General features: G+C 43.3%; 1 protein-coding gene across 1 annotated transcript in view; it reads left to right on the top strand.

Annotated features, from left to right (window-relative positions):
* The first annotated feature begins 13,852 nt into the window (after positions 1 to 13,852).
* The window catches only part of RALBP1 (ralA binding protein 1), a 41,472-nt gene continuing 33,967 nt past the window's right edge, over positions 13,853 to 21,357 (top strand). Inside the window, exon 1 of the mRNA XM_043889683.1 lies at positions 13,853 to 14,030. The gene's annotated coding sequence lies outside the window, so the exon portion shown is untranslated. The remainder of the gene's footprint in view (positions 14,031 to 21,357) is intronic.

The raw sequence follows: 21,357 nt of genomic DNA on the forward strand, positions 1-21,357 counted from the left end.
TTCTCCCGTTGCAGAGCACAGGCTCAATAGTTGTGACACATGGGCTTTGTTGCTCTGTGGCACTTGGGATCTTCCCGGACCAGGGATCGAACCCATGTCTCCCGAATTGGCAGTTGGGTTCTTTACCTCTGAGCCACCAGAGAAGCCCTGATGTCATCTTCAAATTCTAAAATTGTATTTCCAAGTTCTCACCCATGTGGAGGTGACAGAGGACTCCTGTGAATGGCTCAGCTCACAGAGTCTGAGAGGGAGGAACTGATGGGGGAACAAGTGAAGCCTGAAAATTCTACAGCATCTCCCACTCTGAGGAGGGCACCTAGCGAGTCCTGGATTATGTCAAAGCAAAGACATCATAAATCAGATTCGTTGTAGTAGGCAGTGCTTCCCAACTGAGAGTTCAGAAGATTTACTCTGTTAGAAGATAGAATGGCCACTGTTTCTATTTCAATTTTAAAAAATAGCTCAGTATCTGCTTTTTTAAAATTTCAGCCTTAAAACAGGTTTGAGAGCCATCAAATGCTTAGGCGGTGCACTGACTGGCTGAGCTCGCTCTGTACCAGCTTCTAAGAGGACTCTTTGAGAGGACTATTAAGTCCTCAGGCTTTTATCCTTACTTCTGTGTCATTTACCTTCTGGAAATGAATCCCTTATCAGATGTGTGATTTGCAAATATTCTCTCCCATTCAGTAGGTTTGCTGTTTTGTACAGGGCAACAGAGGATGAGATGGTTGGATGGCATCACTAATGCAACGGCCATGAACTTAGGCAAACTCCAGATGGTGATGGACAGGAGAGCCTGGCGTGCTGCAGTCCATGGGGTCATGAAGAGTCAGACACTACTTGGTGACTGAATAACAACAAAACAGGAAACCCACTGAATGGGAGCCCCCCAGAACCTATAGAGAATTCCTAAAACTTAATAACAAAAATGAAAAACCTGGTTAAAAATGGGCAAAGTCCTTAAATGTACATTTCTCTGAAGAAAATATACAAACATTTTCGCCTAGATCTATGACGTATTTATCTGACCACAATTCTTATGCAGCAAATCAAACTATCTCTAATTCTTCAAAAATCAGTGTTAAAAGAGAAAACACAGTTTAAAAAAATCCAACTTGGCTTTTCATTTATGGAGGAAAAAAGTCTTCTATTTACAATATATGATTTCTGAAAGAATAAGAACATAATTTGAAACTAAACAGAAAAGTCATAAAAATAAACCTACTGATGTTTTCTAACCAAAAACTGCAAAAATTTAAGACAGCTGCTTTGGCTTATTTTTTTTAATTTTATCTTATGGAAGTACAGTTGGCCTTGATTTGAACTGTGGTGTTGGAGAAGACTCTTGAGAGTCCCTTGGACTGCAAAAAGATGAAACCAGTCAATCGAAAGGAAATCAGTCCTGAATATTCATTGGAAGGACTGATGCTGAAGCTGAAGCTCCAATACTTTGAGGCCACGAGAGACAAGCAACGAAGATGCTATTACTATACAGCAGGCCCTATGTCAAAGTCCTCTCCATCTAGTACAATTTAATTCTACATACAGCTAAGTGCCAACAAAGGTCTATATAGTCAAAGGTATGGTTTTCCTAATAGTCATGTATGGATGTGAGAGTTGGACCACAAAAAAGGCTGAAGAATTGATCCTTTTGAACTGTGGTGCTGGAGAAAACTCTTGAGTGTTCCTTGGACAGCACAGAGATCAAACCAAGGGACAAGGGAGAAAACACATGTTAAGCAACTTTAGGAAAATAATAAATATTAAAACAGCATAAAATGAATTTTAAAAATTTATATTGACATTGCATATCCTGATTTTTTGTTGAGATCTGCTTCTTGAGGGAGAGAAGGCAATGGCACCCCATTCCAGTACTCTTGCCTGGAAAATCCCTGGTAGGCTGCAGTCCATGGGGTCACACTGAGTCGGGACACGACTGAATGACTTCACTTTCACTTTTCACTGTCATGCATTGGAGAAGGAAATGGCAACCCACTCCAGTGTTCTTGCTGGAGAATCCCAGGGATGAGGGAGCCTGGTGGCCTGCCGTCTATGGGGTCGCACAGAGTCGGACACGACCGAAGCGACTTAGCAGCAGCAGCAATTGCTTCTTGAGAGCCACCTTAATTGTTTGTATGCTTGATATTAGAGATTTTAAATATTAGCCTACTAAAACATGATTTCCAGGTATTTCCCTGCTAGGCTTTCAAAAGTACATGTTTTTAACATCTAATAATTTTTCAAAAGTTTTTCATAATTTTACTTTATTTTTGTTTACCAATAAACAAATTCTTTAGAAATGCTGCTTTAGGTTGGAGAGTCAAATATGTGTTATAATTAGATAAGTGTCAATAGTGTAATGACTACTTGTTCCTTAATTTTTTTCATTCATACTCTTTCTAGAGCTTGACTAATCAGGCCACTTTAATCAGTCTAATCAGACTAATCAGAATATCCTATTCTAGAGAATCATACCTAATGACATCACATTGACAGGTTGTTGTCATACATATTTCGTCCAGATAACTAAGTTTGCTGTTTGTTGAATGTCATGGACATCTTTCATGCCAAAATATAAAGATACATAGACTTTTAAAAAATACGTAATATTCTACTGAAATGAATGTCATAATTGAATTAAACAATCCATTGTTGATGGGTCTTTAGTTTTTCCAGTGTTATTAAAAATAGTAACATGTATGCATGCCACACTTGTCATCTTACAACCTTGGAATAAGTTTCCGGATCACAGTTTATGTACACTTTACATTTTGTTAGATGTTCTCAATTTCTCTCTCAGAAGACTGCCTCATTTACAGTCCCACCAAGAGGATGAGAGTTTTTTTTAGCTACTGCTTCAGCTTCTAGAAACCTGCAAAGTAAAATATTTAACAAAGGAACTCTTAAATATTCACTAGAGGGACATTTCTCATTCTTTATTTAGCAGAAAGACCCCCCACCCCCGCCATTTCATTCAGATTCTATAGAGATTGTTTCAACTGATGCTTCTTTGTTGTAATTAGACCCACACATTACCTTCCCAGGGAAATGGTAACCCACCTTACTTTTAAAAGCCTGTGTAGCTCTAAAAGCTTTTCAACAACCACAAGAAGAACGTCCTTTTGATGGCAAACTTCAAAGCTTTGTTTTGGTCAAGGATCTTTCCTTTTCTGTTGCAACCTCAGTGAAAAAATGGAATTCCTTTACTTGAAAACTCGATTTTCTGTCCTTAAAGGCATGCCTCCATCAGCATCCCTGAATTCAACAGTATTGAGATGCTGCATTTATGAATAAGCCTGAGCTCTCTCCTCCTGTTTGGGAAGCTCTGCTGGAAGGAAGGAAGAGAGGGAAGAAGAGAAAGAGTGGGAGGAAGAGGGGGAAGGAGGGACCGCAACCTGAAAGCTAAGCTACTAAGAGCTTCCAAAGGACTAGGAGCTGAAGTGAAGGTGTTTGGTTGAGTCACAAATGGCATATCTGTGTGGCTGGAACAAAAGCCAGAACCCCAGATGGATCAGTGAACCAGAAAGTCTAATGCACCATGAAACTACCTTGTGCAGTTTCAGCTATTCCAGGCTCTGTCCAGTCAGCCAGAGCAAAGAGCAAGGAGAGGTTCAGCAACTTGCCCAAGGTCACCTGTAAGTAGGTGGTGACAGATCCCTGCTCCGGCCAGATTCTCTATCTTTTGGGCCCACTGCGGTGCCTGGCGCCTGCTATTTTAGACAAGTGCCAGAACAACCTTGTAGTTAGCATCAGGAGTGTTTATGCAAATGATCTAATTGTGATCAACTAGTTCACAGAGCAGAGGTCAGCAGAGCATGGCCCAGGGGCCAAATCCAGTCCTTCATTTGTTTTTTTTTAAATAAAGGTTTTGGGGGGAAGAGGAGCAGCCACACTCCGTTGCTGAGATGGTGTCTCTGCATGACCACAGGGCAGCAGGGTTGGGTAGCTCTGACAAACATGTAACATCGCCCCTTCCCCCCCACCGGAAAACTGACAACCTTCAAACTCAGTTTTATCAAATTAAAAAAAAATACTGTGTCCCATTAAATCATCTCATTATACCCACTCCTTGTGTAACAGAATCCTGCAGTTTGAGATTGTATTTCGTGTATCCTTGTGGACAAGTTAGAGTCATGGACAACAGTACAATTAGTCACTAATTCAGAGTCTGTGGGGAAAGGTCACCCCCCTCAGTCACATGGAGGTCATACATATGCCATGGTCTTGGAGTTGAGAGGTTGCTTAGGTAACTGGAGAAAACTCGACGGGAGTTCTTTTTTTAAATACATATATATACACATATATTTTAATTTTATCAAAGTATAGTTGATTTACAATGTTGTATTTCTTTTGCACAACAAAGTGACTCAGTTTTATATATTATAGCCTTTTTCATCTTCTTTTCCATTATGGTTTGCCACAGGATATTGAATATAGTTCCTGTGCCATACAGTACGACCTTGTTGTTTATCTATCCTATATGTACTAGTTTGCATCTGCTAATCCCAAACTTCAAAACCTTCCCTCCCCTAGCCTCTTCCTCCTTGGCAACCACAATCTGTTCTCTGTCTGTGAGTCTGTTTTTGTTTTGTAGGTAAGTTGATTTGTGTCGTATTTTAGATTCCACATGTAAGTAACGTCATGTGGTATTTGACTTTTTCTTTGATTTACTTCACTTAGTATGATAATCTCTAGTTGCATTCATGTTGCTACAAGTGGCATTACTTTGTGTTTTTATGGCTGAATAATATTCCATCGTATATGTGTACCACATCTTCTTTATCCATTCCTCTGTTGGTGGATATTTAGATTGCTTCCACATCTGGGCTATTGTGAATAAAGCTTCTGTGAACATAGGGGTGCATGTATCTTTTTTAATTATAGTTTTGTCCAGATATATATCCAGGAGTGGGGTTTCTGGGTCTATGGCAACTCTATTTTTAGTTTTTTGAGGAACCTCCATGCTGTTCTCCGTAGTAGCTGTATCAATTTAATTCCCACCAACAGTATAAGAAGGTTCTCCTCTACACACCGTCTCCAGCAGTGTTTGTAGATTTTTTGATGATGGCCATTCTGACTGGTGTGAGGTGATACCTCATTGTAGCTTAGTTCTACACTTTGAAAAGTACTTGGACAGCCAAGAATCACTGAGCATTTGAGAAAAACCTCTCATATGAAAGTCAGAGACCAAAACAAACACAAACAACAGCCACAAAACTAAAAAATCACAATCTGAAGAATAGCCATAGATTATGCAAGGAACATACATACTTTCCCTAGCCTCTGGAAGATAAGACAGGCTATTGCATAAGAATAGAATAGGATGCCATATAAATAATTAAGAGAAAAACAATAACAGAAAAGGCAAAACAAAAAAGAGCCCTTGGAAATTAAAAGTATGAAACCAGAAATGAAAAGCTCAATAAATAGGTTGAAAACATAGTTGGAGAGGTTTCCCAGAATTTAAGTATAAAGACAAAGAGATAACAAATAGGAAGTAAGACCATAAAAGCAGAGAAGTATGAAGACTTGATAGAAATGACAGGAGTTACAAAAATAAAGAATAGAACAGCGCGGGAGGAAAATCATGAAATAAATACAGAAAATGCTGCACAACTGAAGTGCACAAGTCCTCAGGTTGAAAGGGCCCATTAGGCACCTCACCCACACAAAGAATAAAGCTAATCCTAGCTCGATTTTATAAAAACAGGGACAAAATGGAGAATTTTAAAACATTTTTTCCTTAAAGAAGGGGGAAGTTAAAGTATTTTTTTTTAAACAAGGATCTGAGATTTAAAAAGCATTGAGTTTTTTCATAGTAACACTAGACAGTGGGAAGACAGCAGCTAACTTGTCAATATCTGAGGTAGACCTGTTCCAACCAAGTCAGTTAATTGTCAGCACAGAAAAAAGATACTTTAAGATATGCAAGGTCTCCAAAAAGTGAATCTCCACACATCCATTCTCTAAAGGCTACTGGAGGGTGTGCTCTGTGGAAAGCAAAGAGTAAACTAAGAAAGAGTAAGACCAGGAAAGAAGGGTTGGTTATGGGCTGAATTCAGATGTTGACCTCCTAATCCCCAGGAGCTCAGAATATGATTGTATCTGGAAGTAGGGCCTTTAAGGAGGTAATCAAAGGAAAATGAGGTCACATGGGTGGGACCTAATCCAGCATGATTGGTGTCCTGATTAGAAGAGGGGACAGACACGTACAGAGGGACAATCACGTGAGGACACAGGGAGGAGATGGCTGTTACACGCCTCAGGAGAACCAACCCTGCCCACACCCTGATCTCTGACTTCTAGCCTTCACGACTGTGAGAAACTAATGTGCTGCTGTTCACGCCACCCAGTCTGTGGTGCTTGGTCATAGCAGCCCTAGAAACTAATGAAGGATCCAATATAGCAAGACAAAGGGGAAGCCTGGGATGCCGGTGAAGGAATGCCTGAAGAGGAACGGCAGAGGCCTATAGAGAGCAAGTCACGGAGATGAGCAGCTCACAAGTTCCTGGAGAGACATCTCAAGAAGTAACAAACATCCGGGGTGTTTACATACACAGAACACACAACTCGGAAGAAATTACTTGTAAGTACATTGAAAACTAAATAATCAAAAAAGTAAAAAAGCAATCACCAATTTTTCAGAAAATAGAAGGTACAGGAAAGGCAAGGCAGTTCTGGCTCATTACATGGCACACCTGTGAATAGCCCTGGCCTAGGCTCAGTCATATAGTGGATCAGACCTAAATGATCACATTAACTCTTAGATAAATCTCAGCATCTAAAAGTATGTGATAACCTTCTATGACATTTTCTAAAATTTCATTTTTACTTTTATCCATTATCCATACACAGAAGATATATACAGTTATAGGGTAGATACTATCCAAGAATATAAACTTAGTGGTGTGTCTGCTATCACATGGAGAGAGGCTGTCAGAAAATGAATCCAACATAAAGGAGAACCAAAAGATGGTAAGGGACAGTCCTCAAGATGCATTTGAAGCCCTAAAGCCAGCTGTGTGGGGAGTCAGTATCTTGGACTTCTTGCTTATGTGTGTGAATAAATTCTTTTTTGTTTAAGCAAATTTGAATTGAATTTCTATCACTTGCTACTGAAAGAATTTAACAGACTCATTGCACAAAAATTTATTAAGCATCTATTATGTGCCAGGCACTCTACCAGTCATGAGTAGAATGGTGAACATGCTTAATTTTTGCTCCTGTACTTACTTCCACAGTGTTAGCCAAACCTGAGAGGCAGCTGGTTTAGCAAAGGTGTCAATCACACTGACTTATCACAGATTCTTGGAGGATATAAAATCATTCCTTAGGAGCCAAGAAGATTCGAGAGTTCTTGTCATAGTTTGCAAATAAATGGCACAAATTCTTTCCATTGTCTCCCATCTGGGGGCGGAATCTATTCTCCATCCCTTGAGTCTGGGACTTGGCATGTGACTTGCTTTGGCCAGTATCCCATTAATAGACAATATGCAAACATTTGAAAAGTGCTCGTGCCCTGAGAATGCAGCCTCCGTGGGAAGCCAAGAGCCTGTAAGAGAGGCTTAGCCATTGCAGCTGCTCCAAGTGAGCCCACCTCCACTTAACACATCAGCTGACTACAGTCGCAAGAGCTGAAAACTTTAAAGCCATTAAGTTGTGGGGCAAATTGCTGCAAAGAGCAAAACTGAACTCATACAGTTCTGATGCTTATTTTGTTCAGTTCAGTTCAGTCACTCAGTTGTGTTCAACTCTTTGCAACCCCATGGACTGCAGCACTCCAGGCTTCCTTATCTATAACCATCTCCCGGAGTTCAAACTCATATCCATTGAGTCAGTGATGCCATCCAACCATCTCATCCTCTGTCTTCCCCTTCTCCTCCCACCTTCAATCTTTCCCAGCATCAGGGTCTTTTCCAATCAGTCAGCTCTTCGCATCAGGTGGCCAAAGTATTGGAGTTTCAGCTTCAACATCAGTCCTTCCAATGAACACTCAGAACTGATCTCCTTTAGGATGGACTGGTTGGATCTCCTTGCAGTCCAAGGGACTCTCGAGAGTCTTCTCCAACACCACAGTTCAAAAGCATCAATTCTTTGGTGCTCAGCTTTCTTTATAGTCTGACTCTCACATCCATACGTGACTACTGGAAAAACCATAGCTTTTATTAGACGGACCTTTATTGGCAAAGTAATGTCTCTGCTTTACCATACATTTTAAATATATACAAGTAGACCATTTCAATCATGTAACAGTGCTATGACCCAGTGAACTGTTTAGGAATCAAGACCTTAGTGCCACTCCTGAGGATACAGACAATAGGCACTGGATTCTTCCACTCTGTTCATTGAAAGGTAGGGTTTTTCTTTAGGATATTTCATTGAACTCTCATATCTTAAAAAAATATAATGGCATTATTGAGATGCAGTTCACATACCATAAAATCAACCCTTTTAAGATGTATAATTCATGAAGGATTTCAGTCTGTACTTCTGTATTTTCTTAGGATGTTCTTGGTTTTGGTACCAGGGTGATTTGGCCTCCTAAAATAAATTGGGAAATGTTCCTTAATTCTCTATTTTCTATAAAGTTATTATTAGGTTGAGGGTTCCTCCCCTCTTAAAATATTGATAGAATTCATCTGTGAAGACATTTGGACCTGGCTTTTCTTTGTAGTAGGCTTCCCTGGTGGCTCAGCAGTAAAGAACCCACCTGGGATGCAGGAGATGTGGGTTAGATCCCTGGTTGGGAAGATCCCCTGGAGAAGGGCATGGCAACCCACTCCAGTATTTTTGTCTGGGAAATCCCTTGGACAGAGGTGCCTGGCAGGATACAGTCCATGCGGTCACAAAGAGTCAGACATGACTGAGTGACTAACACTTTTGCTTTTTTTTCTTTGTGGTGATATTTGTATTTAGTGATTCAATTTTTTTTTTACCTTGATATATAGATATATAGTTGTTCAGATTTTCAAATTTTTTTTTTTTTTGGTTTGGTAATTAGTTCTCTGTAGGAATGCCTCCATTTTCATCTACTTTAAAAATTATTGGAGTTATAGCAGCAAATAAAGATATTAAAAACAGTAGAGATATCAAATGAAGCATTTTGAGCTTGAGAAGAGAATTTTGTAGTGTAATGAATATCTGAAAAGAGTTGCTTATAGTTTTTTGTAGTTAAGCAACAGAATTAATACAGCTATTAGTCTTCCATACACTATATGACTAGTAGAAAAAAATATATACAAAATAAACTTTGTAAGTTTTGTTCGAGGCCAAAAATGAGTAGAAGAGTAAAATATCATTGATAAAAAAAATTATTGGAGTTATGATGCTCATAATACTTTATAATCCTTATTTTCATTTCTATAATTTGTGTCTGTATTATCTTTTTTTCCATCAGTGCAGCTAATGGTTTATCAATTTGATCTTTCAAAGAATCAGCATTTGGGTCCTTTTCTCTATTTTCTTACTTTTTTAATTCATTGATTTCTATTCTGATCTTCACTATTTCCTTGCTTCTATTTAATTTAGGCTTGATTCACTCCTTTTTTGCTACTTTCTTGAGGGGGAGCTTAGTAGGAATATAAGCTGGTAACTTAAGTCTTCCTTCTAATGTAAGTTTTTAAAAGGCTATTAATTTCCCTCTAAGCACACTTTAGCATGCCATGTCACTTCAGTTGTATCCAACTCTTTGTGACCCTATGGACTGTAGCACTCCAAACTCCTCTGCCCATGGGATTCTCCAAACAAGAATACTGGAGTGGGGTTGCCATGCCCTCCTTCAGAGGATCTTCCCGACCCAGGGATTGAACCCCATGTCTCCTGTGACTCCTGGATTGCAGGCGGAGTCTTTACCGCTCAGCCACCAGGGAAGCCCAAACACATTTTTAGAGGCAATTAAATCTGATTCCTTTATATTTGATGTTTTTAATTCAATTAATTAGATATTTTCTAACTAAATTAAAATTAGATATTTTCTAATTTTCCCTGTGATTTCTTCTTTGGCCCATATCTTATTTAGAAATAGATTAATTTCTAACTATTTGGAAATCTCTCAGCTTTCTTTCTGTGGCTAATTTAATTTCTCCTTGTAGAAGGAGAACATATTCTGTATGTTCTTAATCCTTTTCAATTTGTTGACATGCGTTTAGTGACCACCATATGGTCTATTCTGGAGTGTCATTTGCACTTGAAAAGAATGTGTATTCTGATGCTGTTGGATGGTTTTCTATAGTTGTGAAGTATTACAAGTTGGTTGATGTTTGATGGTGTAAGTCAGATTTTCTATACCCTTGTTGACTTTATCTTGTGTGATCAATGGCCAAGATTAAATCTTCAACTGCAAATGGTCAATTTCTCCTTTCAGCTCTCATGATTTTTGTTTTACATTTGTTAAGAATTTCCTTCCTTTTAATTCTTACTATCCATTTCCAACTAATACCACTAAGTAATATAGTGCTTATCTCATAACACTGTTGCTAGAGTGAATAAAATAGAAGTATAAATTTTTAAAAAAAGAATTTACTTCCTTTTAAAGGCTATATAGTGGTTCACTTTATGTATGCAGCATATTTTGTTTACCCATTCATCCCTTAATGGACACTTGAGTTGCTTCCACCTTTGAGTGAAGTCGCTCAGTTGTGTCTCTTTGCAATCCCATGGACTGTTGCCTACCAGGCTTCTCCGTCAATGGGATTTGCCCAAGAGTACTGGAGTGGGTTGCCATTTCCTTCTCCAGAGGATCTTCCTGACTCAGGGATTGAACCCGGGTCTCCCACATTGCAGGCAGATGCTTTACCCTCTGAGCCACCAGGGAAGCCCCCTACCTTTCAGCTATTGCAAATAATACCTCAAATATGGATTTACAAATCTCTCTCTCTCTCTGGTTTCATTTCTTTGGGGTATGTACTCAGAAGTGGAATTGCTGGATCAAGTGGTAGTTCTATGTTTAGTATTTTGAGGAACCACCATGCTATCTTCCATAACAGATGCACTATTATATATTCCCTTCAGCCATCAAAGCCATGGGTTTTGACCTCCCACGGCAAATCGAGTCCATCCCCTCTGGGAGCAAAGCTGCTAGTTTTCTTGGCTAGCCCCACCTACACAAGTAAAATTTCAGTTCTGGGGCAACATGGCAGCCTTGGGCAAGGTTACAGATATCTACTCTTCCTACTAGAATCTTTTAGCAGTTTTTCAAGAATAGCTGATTCTCAAATTGTCTGTGTTTGATTTCCAATGCCCTGAAATGGTTGTGTTTCACAATATTGTCCAAGTTATACTTGCTTTGTGTGCAGAGGAATTGTTGACTGTAACATATAACCATAGCTGAAAGTCTATTCCACAGTTTCTCTTGTGTTAGTCAGGGCCTTTCAACATTATGTATAAGAAATCCAACAGAACCAGTTAGGACTTTTAGAATTTTGAGTTACAGAAAACTCCCCAATGTAAACTTGTTGAATCAACACAGTAAATTCTAAACAGTCTATAGGACTGTCCATGAGACAGGTCAAAGAGGTGAGGTTTGACAGTGCAGATCTGATGATGCAACAGGGCGGGCACATTTGACAGTACTGACCTCATCTTCAGGCCCGATTGTTGCCTTTTCACCTAAACCTTTTCCCTCCAGATTTTCTTTTTTGTAGGAGCAAAATAGCTGCCACCTGTCCAGACTTCACAAATGTACACCCTGCCAGAAGAGCAAGGATGCCGCAGTTTACTAGAAGCCCCAACCCACATCCCATTGGGTCTTGTCAGGTTCTGATTGGGTTACCACCTCTGAAAGGCTCAGCCACCAAAGGGAATGATTATGCTGCATGGCTTAAATGGAAGGAATGACTCTCAAGAGGCAATCAACAAATGTGTTCCATAACCACAGAGTAATTGCATTGGCTCACCCAGCTAGGTTCACATACGCAAAGCACTTCAAAAGAGCTATACAAACCATGGCTTCTGAAGCTGAAGCCAGTCTGCGTAGCGCCAGCTCCTGGTTTCTCTCCCTCTGTTCCCCAACCCCCCACTTGTTTTAGCCTCCTTCATTGCTGCTGCAAAAATGCCTCTTTAAAAAAAAAAAAAATTATTTACTTATGGCCGTGCTGGGTCTTTGTTGCTATGTGTGTGCTTCCTCTAGTTGCAGCAAGTGGAGACTAGTCTTCCGTGAGGTCCACAGGCTTCTCATTGCATTGTTTTCTCTTGTTGCTGTGAAGCACAGGCTCTAGGCATAGGGGTATAGTTCTGGTGCATGGGGTTGCCGACTCATGTGGGATCTTTCCCAACCAGGGATTTAAAATGTGTCCCCTGCATTAGCAGGTAGGTTCTTAACCACTGGACTACCAGTGAAGTTGAGAAAGGCCTCTTTGTGAATAACATGACCATCAATAAGATGCTATCTTTCCTCCCTTTTGTGTGTCCATATAGCAACTTCCAACAAGGGTTCAATAGCCAACGTGGTCAGTGCCCATTCCGTGACCCAATCAAAGTTGCCAGAGTACTGTAATTGGCAAGATAACATGCCCATCCCAGTGGACAGAGGACACCGTTCTGTTGCCAGACGGGCAATAAGAAAGCTTTTCAAAAAGTCAGAATACAATGGCTACAGCAGACCGTCTTGGTCTGTTGTGGGCCAGTTGTGGGCCCTTCCTGGGTATCAAGCCAAAAGGGCTCAACTTTCGAGTGGGAAATGCAAGGTACAAGGGAGAGCTCTACCATCAGACTTGAGGCGGGCTGATTTGGAACAGGGTAGGGTGGATCACAGAGGTCAGTCTAAACATGTAATGAAGTTGTAGGAAGAGGAGCACAGGCAGTAATGGAGGTGACTGGGAAAGGCCATCTATCCCCAATCTAGGGGCTTCCCCGGTGGCACAGATGGTAAAGAATCTGCCTGCAATGCGGGAGACCGGGGTCGGATCCCCGGGTCGGGAATATCCCCTGGAAAGGAATGACAACCCACTCCAACATTCTTCCTTGGAGAATTCGATGGACAGGAGACATCTCCCAAGTCAACTGTCAAACTTTATAAGACAAGAACATTTGCAGGACAATTCCTGAAGCCTTTGTGAAGGGTTTCTGGAGGAAATGCAGTTACTTCCATCTTCCTTCAGATCCAGTTCTGTGTGCACGCCTGCCGAGCGAAGGGCAGCTCTGACTCAAGAGCTCCTCGGTACAAGGTGCAAGGATCGAGGGAGGCGCTCGTCGGCCCCCGTTTAAGGAACGCTGAAGCAAAGGCCGACACGAAATCCTAGGAGGTTCCTCTTTGGAAGCCCGGGGCGCTTCCTTTGTCCAAATCCCCAGCAAAAGTCCCCACCCCAAGCCAGACTCCCCACCCAGCCCGGGATGAGCCCCACCCCGTGGCTGCTGGGCCGGCCTCCGGGCCGGTTTAACTGGTTGGGGCTGAAGCCCGCGGTGAAGACGGTCTGCGCCTCGGGAGTTAGGGAACAGGCTGTGCGGAGCGTGGGCAGGACAACTCCTGCCCTTCTCCGGAGTTCGGCCGGCTCTGCCCGCAGCAGTCCTCGCGGAGCCCTCGCTGGATAGGTACGCGACCACCAGGTGCCTCACCACCTGGAACTGCGCAGGCGCCGGCGGCTCTCTGGCGCGTCGCGTTCTCTCGCGCGCTCCCGGGTCTCCCCCGCGGGCCCCTGGGCCGGGCAGGCGTGATGCTTCCTGGATGTTGTAGTGCGCCTCCCGCGGCGGGCCGCCTGAGGACTGGGCACTGGGTTTCCGAAGACTGCTATTCCCAGCGTGCCTCGCGCGGGGGTCACGGGGCGCCTGCCCTCACGGCCCCGGACGTCAGCGCTGGGAGGAGGAGCCGGGAAGCTGGTGGCGGCGGGAGGAAGGAGTGCGCGTGCGCGGTGGGCCGGCTCACCCGGTTCTGTCCCAATCATTGTAAACAGGCGGAGGCTGGGGCGGGGTGGGAATGGGGCGCCCGAGGCCGGCCGGGGGCGCAGCGCAGGAGGCGGCCGCGGCGGCAGCAGCGTGAGAGCAAGGAGGCGGCGGCTGCGGCGGCTGGCGGTCGCGCGGCGGCGGCGGCGGCGCAGGTCAGTGGCGGGCGGCGGTCGCGGCGGGGCCCGGTGCCTGCAGCCGTCCTCACGCCTCCCCGCGGCGTCTGTCAGGCAGCGGGCCGGGCTCTCGCGGCCGGGTGGCGGGGCGGGGGCGTGGCTGCCGGGGCGGCGGGGCCGGGCGCTGGTCCGCGGCTCCGGCCCGCGCAGCCCATTCCTCCGCTCGCCGGTCGAGGCTCTTGGGTCTGGGCAGGGAGGGTGGAAGCCCGGCCCTTCCCCGGGGCCCGGGCCTCGGATGGCGGAGAGGGGCTTAGGCTTTTACGTAACCGCGGCCGGGATGCTAGAGGGTCCCCGGTGCGCGCCCGGCGCGGAGGGAGGCTGGTGGGCGCGGGGGTGCTCTGGTGCGCCGGCAGGTCCGAGCTGGGAATTCTCAGAACTCCTCGTCAGGTGGGCTTGTGCCCACAGGCTCTTGTGGAGGTCAGCTGTGGGGTGGCTTTCGGTTTTTTTTGTTTGTTTATTTCTTGTCTTAACCGTCGTGAGAGTGAAACAGTTTTCCCCGCATAGCCCACACCCGAGCCTCCCTCAAGTCCTCACGCCCCTCGGGTTTGTGAGTCGTGATTCCAGAGCCTCCGCCCTGAGCAAGCAGAGCATCTTCCCCTAAGGCCTGGTTGAGTGCTCGAAGGTGATCAAGTATTATCTCGAGCGGTTTTGACCGTGCGGGTGAAAGTGCTGCGATTTGGACGCCGCGTTCACGTGGACGCGCCGGGTCAGGAGCCGGTCACCGCGGGTTGTGCGGCTGGAGCGGGCGGGTCCCAGCCCTGCGGCCCCGGTGGCGGTGCAGGTGCTCGGCGGAGAGGCGCTCAGGTTCTCCGGAAGGCGCCGGCCACGGGCGGTTCGCTGGTCACGGAGTCTTGTTGTGTGGAAATGAGAAAGGTAATCCATTTTCCGCCTTCCGAACTTGCTTGGCCGCTTGGTAACTCCTTTCTGAGTGTCTTCCTGAGGACGAGTTAATTGCTGTCAGCTGTTTCAGCAGATGGTGCTGGCAGGAAGGAAGTTAGCAGAGGGGCTTACACCTTTCAGAGTGACCCGTAAAAGGAAGTGAGGTGGGCTAGCTTAACAGGAGCCGCTGGGAAGTAATTCTTTAAACAGTATCTCAAAGCTGCGAGAGATAATTTATTATGTTTTTAAAATAGTATTTATCTTTTCAGGTCTTCCAGGGATCATTTCTCCCTTGATTTAGAAAAATAGAAGTGGTATCAGAAAGTGCATATTAACTTTAATTACGGTTTTTTTACAAGGAGGGATTGGGCCCAAAATGTAACCCAGAAGTATGTTCTTTCTTTTCTGGAAGAAAATCTCTAATAGAAGTTTTTGTTAGTGTATGTAGAGAAAATAAGTAAAAGTGCAGGTCATTTAGTTTAATTTCTGTGTAGCAGGTGCTGTGAAGACTTACAGATGGATAAGGCAGTGCCCCTGCCTTCAGGATGCTAAGACTTTATCTCTTACGTGAACTTCCATGAAGACAGTGTGTTTTTGAGGTTGCTTTGACTGGAGGAAGGCCAGGGGCACAGAGGGTATAGAAGGGAGGTAGTGGTCAGAGTTTTAAGGGACGGGGAGGAGAGTGTGGAAGGGGGCAGTGGTAGGGAAAAGTGTATGGGAAGGGCTGAGAACAGTGAGGAGACAGGATCAGACAGGATGGGCATTTCGTTAGGAGGATCTGTTTGAGAAAAGCCAGGAGTCCAAACTTACAGAGTGAGTGTGGGATCTGCAGGTATGGCCCACAAGGGTGGAGGGTGGTGGCAAGCTGTGAAACCCAGGAGGTAGGCAGAGGCCAAATTAGGAAGAGTCTTGTAGACAGGTGAAGTAATTTCAGCTTTACCTCGAAGCAGATGGGAGTCACTGAGACAGAATGAAGAGGCCTAAGCCTCTCTCCCCATTGTAACTCCTCCCTATGTGTCAGGCATTGTATTAGGTGTTTTAGACTTTATGTCCTTAAACTTGAAGAAGGCTTTGGCATGACCGAGGCAAAAATTGCAGGAAAAGAGGTTCAGGCCAAGGGAACGTTGAACCAGAGGATTGCGAGGATGGAAAGTCATTCTCTGCAGCTGTAGCATGGGCTTATGGGGTCAGTAGCAGAAGTTCAGGCTGCACAGATTGGTCCCCATGCCATCCTAAGGGTTCTCGAGGGCTTTTTCGCTTGGTAATAATACAGCATATGAATTTTAACCAGGCAAGAGTCATGATAAGGTTTTCATTTTAGGAAGATCACTCTGGTCTCATATAGATGTCAGAAGGGATGGAGGGAAGACAAGGCAGGGTGTAGGAGGACAGTGAACAGTTTTTGCAATATTTGAGGTGACAGATAACGGCCTAAACTAAGGTAGGGTCAGTGGAGATGCAGAGGAGTAAGTTAATAGCACAAATATTAACAAGGTAGAATTAACTGGATTCAGTGAAAATTGGATTTGGGAAGTGAGAGAGAAATAGTAGGACAAGATAACTGTGGGTTTTAATTTGGGTGATTGAATAGACAGCGGGAAAGTACACTGAGGGAATTCAGGAAGATCAGCAGATCTGGGGAGGAGTAGTATTTTGGCTTTTGGATAAATTGAGTAGGAGTTACCTATAGAACATGCAGGTGGAAATGCTTGCTGCAGGGTCAGGTGTGTGGTTTCGGAGCACACAGGAGAGGGCTTGATAGGAGAGGCATCAGGATCTATTATAGGTGGTACCTGAAGCCTTTCATTGGGTAACATGACATAAGAAGAGTTTCCGGATGGAGAATAGTCCTGAAATAGGCCGTGGAGAATAATAGCATTTGAAGCCAAACTGAAGAAGAACTGAAAAGGGAAATTCCCATGTGTTTAGAAATCAGGAAATCATGAGACAATGATGTAGAAGCCCAAGATGGATCATTTCAGAAGGAAGCTGTACTTCACAACTGCCTCTCCAGAAAAAAAATAAATAAAAAATAAAGGAAGCGATATGCTTCCTTTGAGAACTTGAGGAAAACTGGGTTGTTCGGAGTTTGTTGAATTTGATAACTGAGAGCACTTTCATAGCATCCTGCTTAGTGCTGTCAACTGGGGAGGGAACTGTTCGATTGAATTGAGGTGTAAGTGGAAAGTCAGAGTGGAGAAAGCCAATGTAGATTATTTCAAGAATAAACAAATCTTCAGCTGTGAAGAGAAGAACAGGAAGAAGTGTTACCAGAGGTTACTAAAGGGATAGGAAGGAACTTTTAATTTGGCAAAGACCTGAGCCTGCTTTTTCCTTGTTGTTGTTCAGTCGCTAAGTCGTGTCTGACTCTCTGTGACCCCATGGACTGCGACACGCCAGGCTTCCCTGTCCTTCACTGTTTCCCACAGTTTGCTCAGATTCATGTCTGTTGAATCAGTGATGCTAAGTATCTCTTCCTCTGCTGCCCTCTTCTTTTGCCTTGCATCTTTCTGAGCATCAGGGTTTTTTTGAATGAATTGGCTCTTCTCTTCAGGTGGCCAAAGTATTGGAGCTTTAGCATCAGTTCTTCCAATGAATATTCAGGATTAATTTCCTTTAGGATTGACTAGTTTGATCTCCTTGCAGTCTAAGGGACTCTCAAGAGTCTTCTCCAGAATTGAAAGCATTGCTTCTTCACCACTCAGTCGTCTTGGTGGTTTCTCACTTTCGTACATGACTACTGGAAAAACTATGGCTTTGTCATATGTGTCAAAATATGGACATTTGTCGGCAAAATGTGTATTTGCATTTTAATCCTCTGTCTAGGTTTGCCATAGCTGTTCTTTCAAGGAGCAAGCATTTTTAATTTTATGGCTGCAGTCACCATCTGCAGTGATTTAGGAGCCCAGGAAGATAAAATCTATCACTGCTTCTACTTTTTCCCTTTCTATTTGCCATGAAATGATGGGACCGAATGCCATGATTTTAACTTTTCATTCCAGCCCCAAAGAAGGGCAGTGCCAAAGTGTTCAAATTACTATAAAAGTGTGCTCATTTCTCATGCTAGTAAGGTTATGTTCAAAATCCTTCAAGCTAGGCAGGCTTCGGTAGGACATGAATGGAGAGCTTCCAGATACACAAGCTGGGTTTAGAAAAGGCACAGGAACCAGAGATCAAATTGCCAACATTGGTTGGATCATAGAGATAGCAAGGGAATTCCAGAAAAACATCTGCTTCCTCGACTACGTGAAAGCCTTTGGTTGTGTAGATTACAAGATACTGTGGAAAATTCTTAGAGAGTTGGAAATACCAGACCACCTTCCCTGTCTCCTAAGAAACCTGTATGTGGGTCAAGAAGCAATAATTAGAACCTTACATGGAACAACTGACTAGTTTAAAATTGGGAAGGGACTATGCAAGACTGTATATTGTCATCCTGCTTATTTAACTTACATGTAGAGTACATCATGCGAAATGTCAGGCTAGATGAATCACAAGCTGGAATCACAATTGCCAGGAGAAATATCAGCAACCTCAGATATGCAGATGCTTCCACTTTAATGGCAGAAAGCAAAGAGGAACTAAAGAGTCTCTTGATGAGGGTGAAAGAGGAGAGTGAAATTGCTGGCATTTTCCTTATGCTACCTTTTTTAAGATATTCATATAACATAAAATTGATCCTTTTAAAGTGTACAATTCAATTTAAAGTGTTTTTAGTATGTGTAGGGGTGCAGTCACACCTGCAATCAATTTTAGAATCTTTTCATTACTGCTCTTCGTTATCAGCCACTCACCTTTCCCTCTGCTCCCACTCACTAGCAACCACTAATCTACTTCCTGTCTCTGTGGGTTTGCCTCTTTCGGACATTTCATGTACATGGAATCATATATGTGGTCATCTGTGACCGACTTTTACTCAGCATCATGTTTTCAAGACCTGTCCATTTTGTAGCAGGTGTCAGGACTCCATTCCTCTTCATTGCTGAGAATATTCCACTGGTTGGTTATACCACATTTTGTTTATTCATAAGTTGTTGAACATTTAAGTTCTTTCTACATTATGACTATTTTTAGTGCTGGTGTGAATAATCATGTGCAGCGTTTTTTGTAGATACTTGTTTTCATTGTTTTTCATGAGAGAAGTGGCTCATTGCATACAAGGGATCCTCAGTGTCATCATCAGCTGACTTCTCATCAGAAACCACAGGAGCCAGAAAGCAGTGGGATGACACAGTCACACTACTGCAAGGAAGAACTATCATACCTAAGAGTAGAATTGGCTGGATCATGTAGTGACTTTTATGTTTGGAACAGTTTGAGGAACTTCTAAACTCTTTCCTAAAGCAGCTGCACCACTTCACTCTCCAGTGTAAAGATTCTCATTTCTCCATATCCTCACCAACACTTGTTATTTTCTGGTTTTTGAAAATTTAAACTATCCTGGTAGATGTGAATTGGTAACTTATTGTGGGTTTGGTTTGCATTCATTTTCCTGGTGGCTGATGATGTTGAACATCTTTTCATGTGCTTATTGGCCATTTGTATATCTTCTTTGGAGAGAGATTTATTCAGGTCCTTTTCCTAGCTTAGCATTGGGTTGTTTGTCTTTTTGTTGTTGAGTTGTGAGAGTTCCTTTGTATATTCTGGATGGTAGACCCTTATCAGTATATGCTCAGTTGTTTACTACTGTTTTGCGACCCCATGGCCCAGCAAACTCCTCTGTCTATGGAATTTTCCAGGCAAGAACACTGGAGTGGGTTGCCATTTCCTCTTATAGGGGATCTTCCTAACCCAGTGATTGAACCCGCATCTCCTGTGCCTCCTGGATTCCAGGAGCTGAGCCATCTGGGAAGCCCCTTATCAGTATATGTGATCTGCAAATACTTTCTTCTGCTCTCTGGGTAGTCTTTTTTACTTTCTTGATAATGCCCTCTGATCTATAGAAGTTTTCATTTTGATGAAGTAGAATTTATTGGTTTTTTTCTTTTGTTACTTGTGATTTTGGTGTCGTATCTGTGAATCCATTGCCAAATCCACAGGCATGAAGATTTACACTGTGCTTTCCTCTAGGAGTTTTATAGTTTTATTTCTTATATGTAGGTGTTGGTTCATTTTGAGTGAATTTTTGTATATGGTCCGAGATAGGGCCTGTTTTTTGTACATGGAAATCTAATTATCCCATTCCTATCTGTTGAAGAGACCATTTCTTTCCCATGGAATAGTCTTGACACATTTGTTGAAATCAGTTGACCATAGATGTTTGGGTTTATTCTGGACTCTTCAGATCGATTCTATAGGTCTGTATGCTTATCCCGATGCCAATACCACATTGTTTTGGTTACTCTAGTTCTGTAATTGCTTCTGAAATTACGAAGTGTGAGTCTTCCCCCTTTGTTCTTCTTCATTATTTTCGTGTGGGTATTTGAGGCCCATTTCGATTCCGTACTGGGGATCAGATTTCCATTTCTGCAATAAGGCTTGTTGAAGTTTTGCCTTGCGTCTATAGATCATTTTGAATTACAGCAGTACTTTGTCATCTTAACAGTACTGAATTGTCCCATTAAAAAGGAGTTTATTTAGGTCTACTCTAGTTTCTCTCAGCAGTGTTTTGTAGTTATCAGTGTATAAGTCTTTCACCTCCTTGGTTATGTTTATTCCTGTTTTATTCTCTTGGCTGCTAATGCTTAATCATTAGCAGAGCAGTAAGTTACCAGAACAGCTGTGTGTCTCTTGGATGTAGCTTCAGCACTCAGCCACTTGACAACTTTGGTCTTAGCCTTTGTTTCTGTCTGTGCAGATGTCAATATCATCCAGAGGTGAGTCGGGTGGGCTTTCTCGGGTGGGATGAGCTCAATGAGATCCACCTAAGACACTTCTTAATCGACTGGTTTAAAGACAAAGACAAGGAGAGAATCTTGAAAGTAACGAGAGAAGTGGCTCGTCACATACAAGGGATCCTCAGTGTCATCATCAGCTGACTTCTCATCAGAAACCACAGGAACCAGAAGGCAGTGGGATGACACAGTCACACTACTGCAAGGAAAAATTATCAGCCAGGAATTCTGTGTCCTGAGCATGTGCGTGGCGCTGGGCATCCATGTTTCTCCTGATTTCCAGGAATTTGTTGCAGCAGTTCAGGGTCTTCCCCAGAACATCTCTCGGCTTAGCCTTTCTTCTCATGATTTGGAGGGAGTGTTGACTCCAGCTGTTGCCTGTTGCTTCGGGGGCAACGGCTAACACCTCTCTCTGCCTGCACCCTAGTGGGCTTAGCCCTGGACGTGGGGAAAGTTCTGAGGTAACTGCATTTAGGTGAGACAAGGCAGGCCTCTTCTGCAGGTAGGTCTTCCAGAGAGCCTGGAATAATAATTTCAGTTTGTTTGTGAATGAGGTTTGTTCTGCTGTGCCAGTGCTGGGAATGTGGGCTGTT

The sequence above is a fragment of the Cervus elaphus genome, chromosome 27, assembly GCF_910594005.1.
Source record: "Cervus elaphus chromosome 27, mCerEla1.1, whole genome shotgun sequence".
NCBI classification, from domain to species: domain Eukaryota; kingdom Metazoa; phylum Chordata; class Mammalia; order Artiodactyla; family Cervidae; genus Cervus; species Cervus elaphus.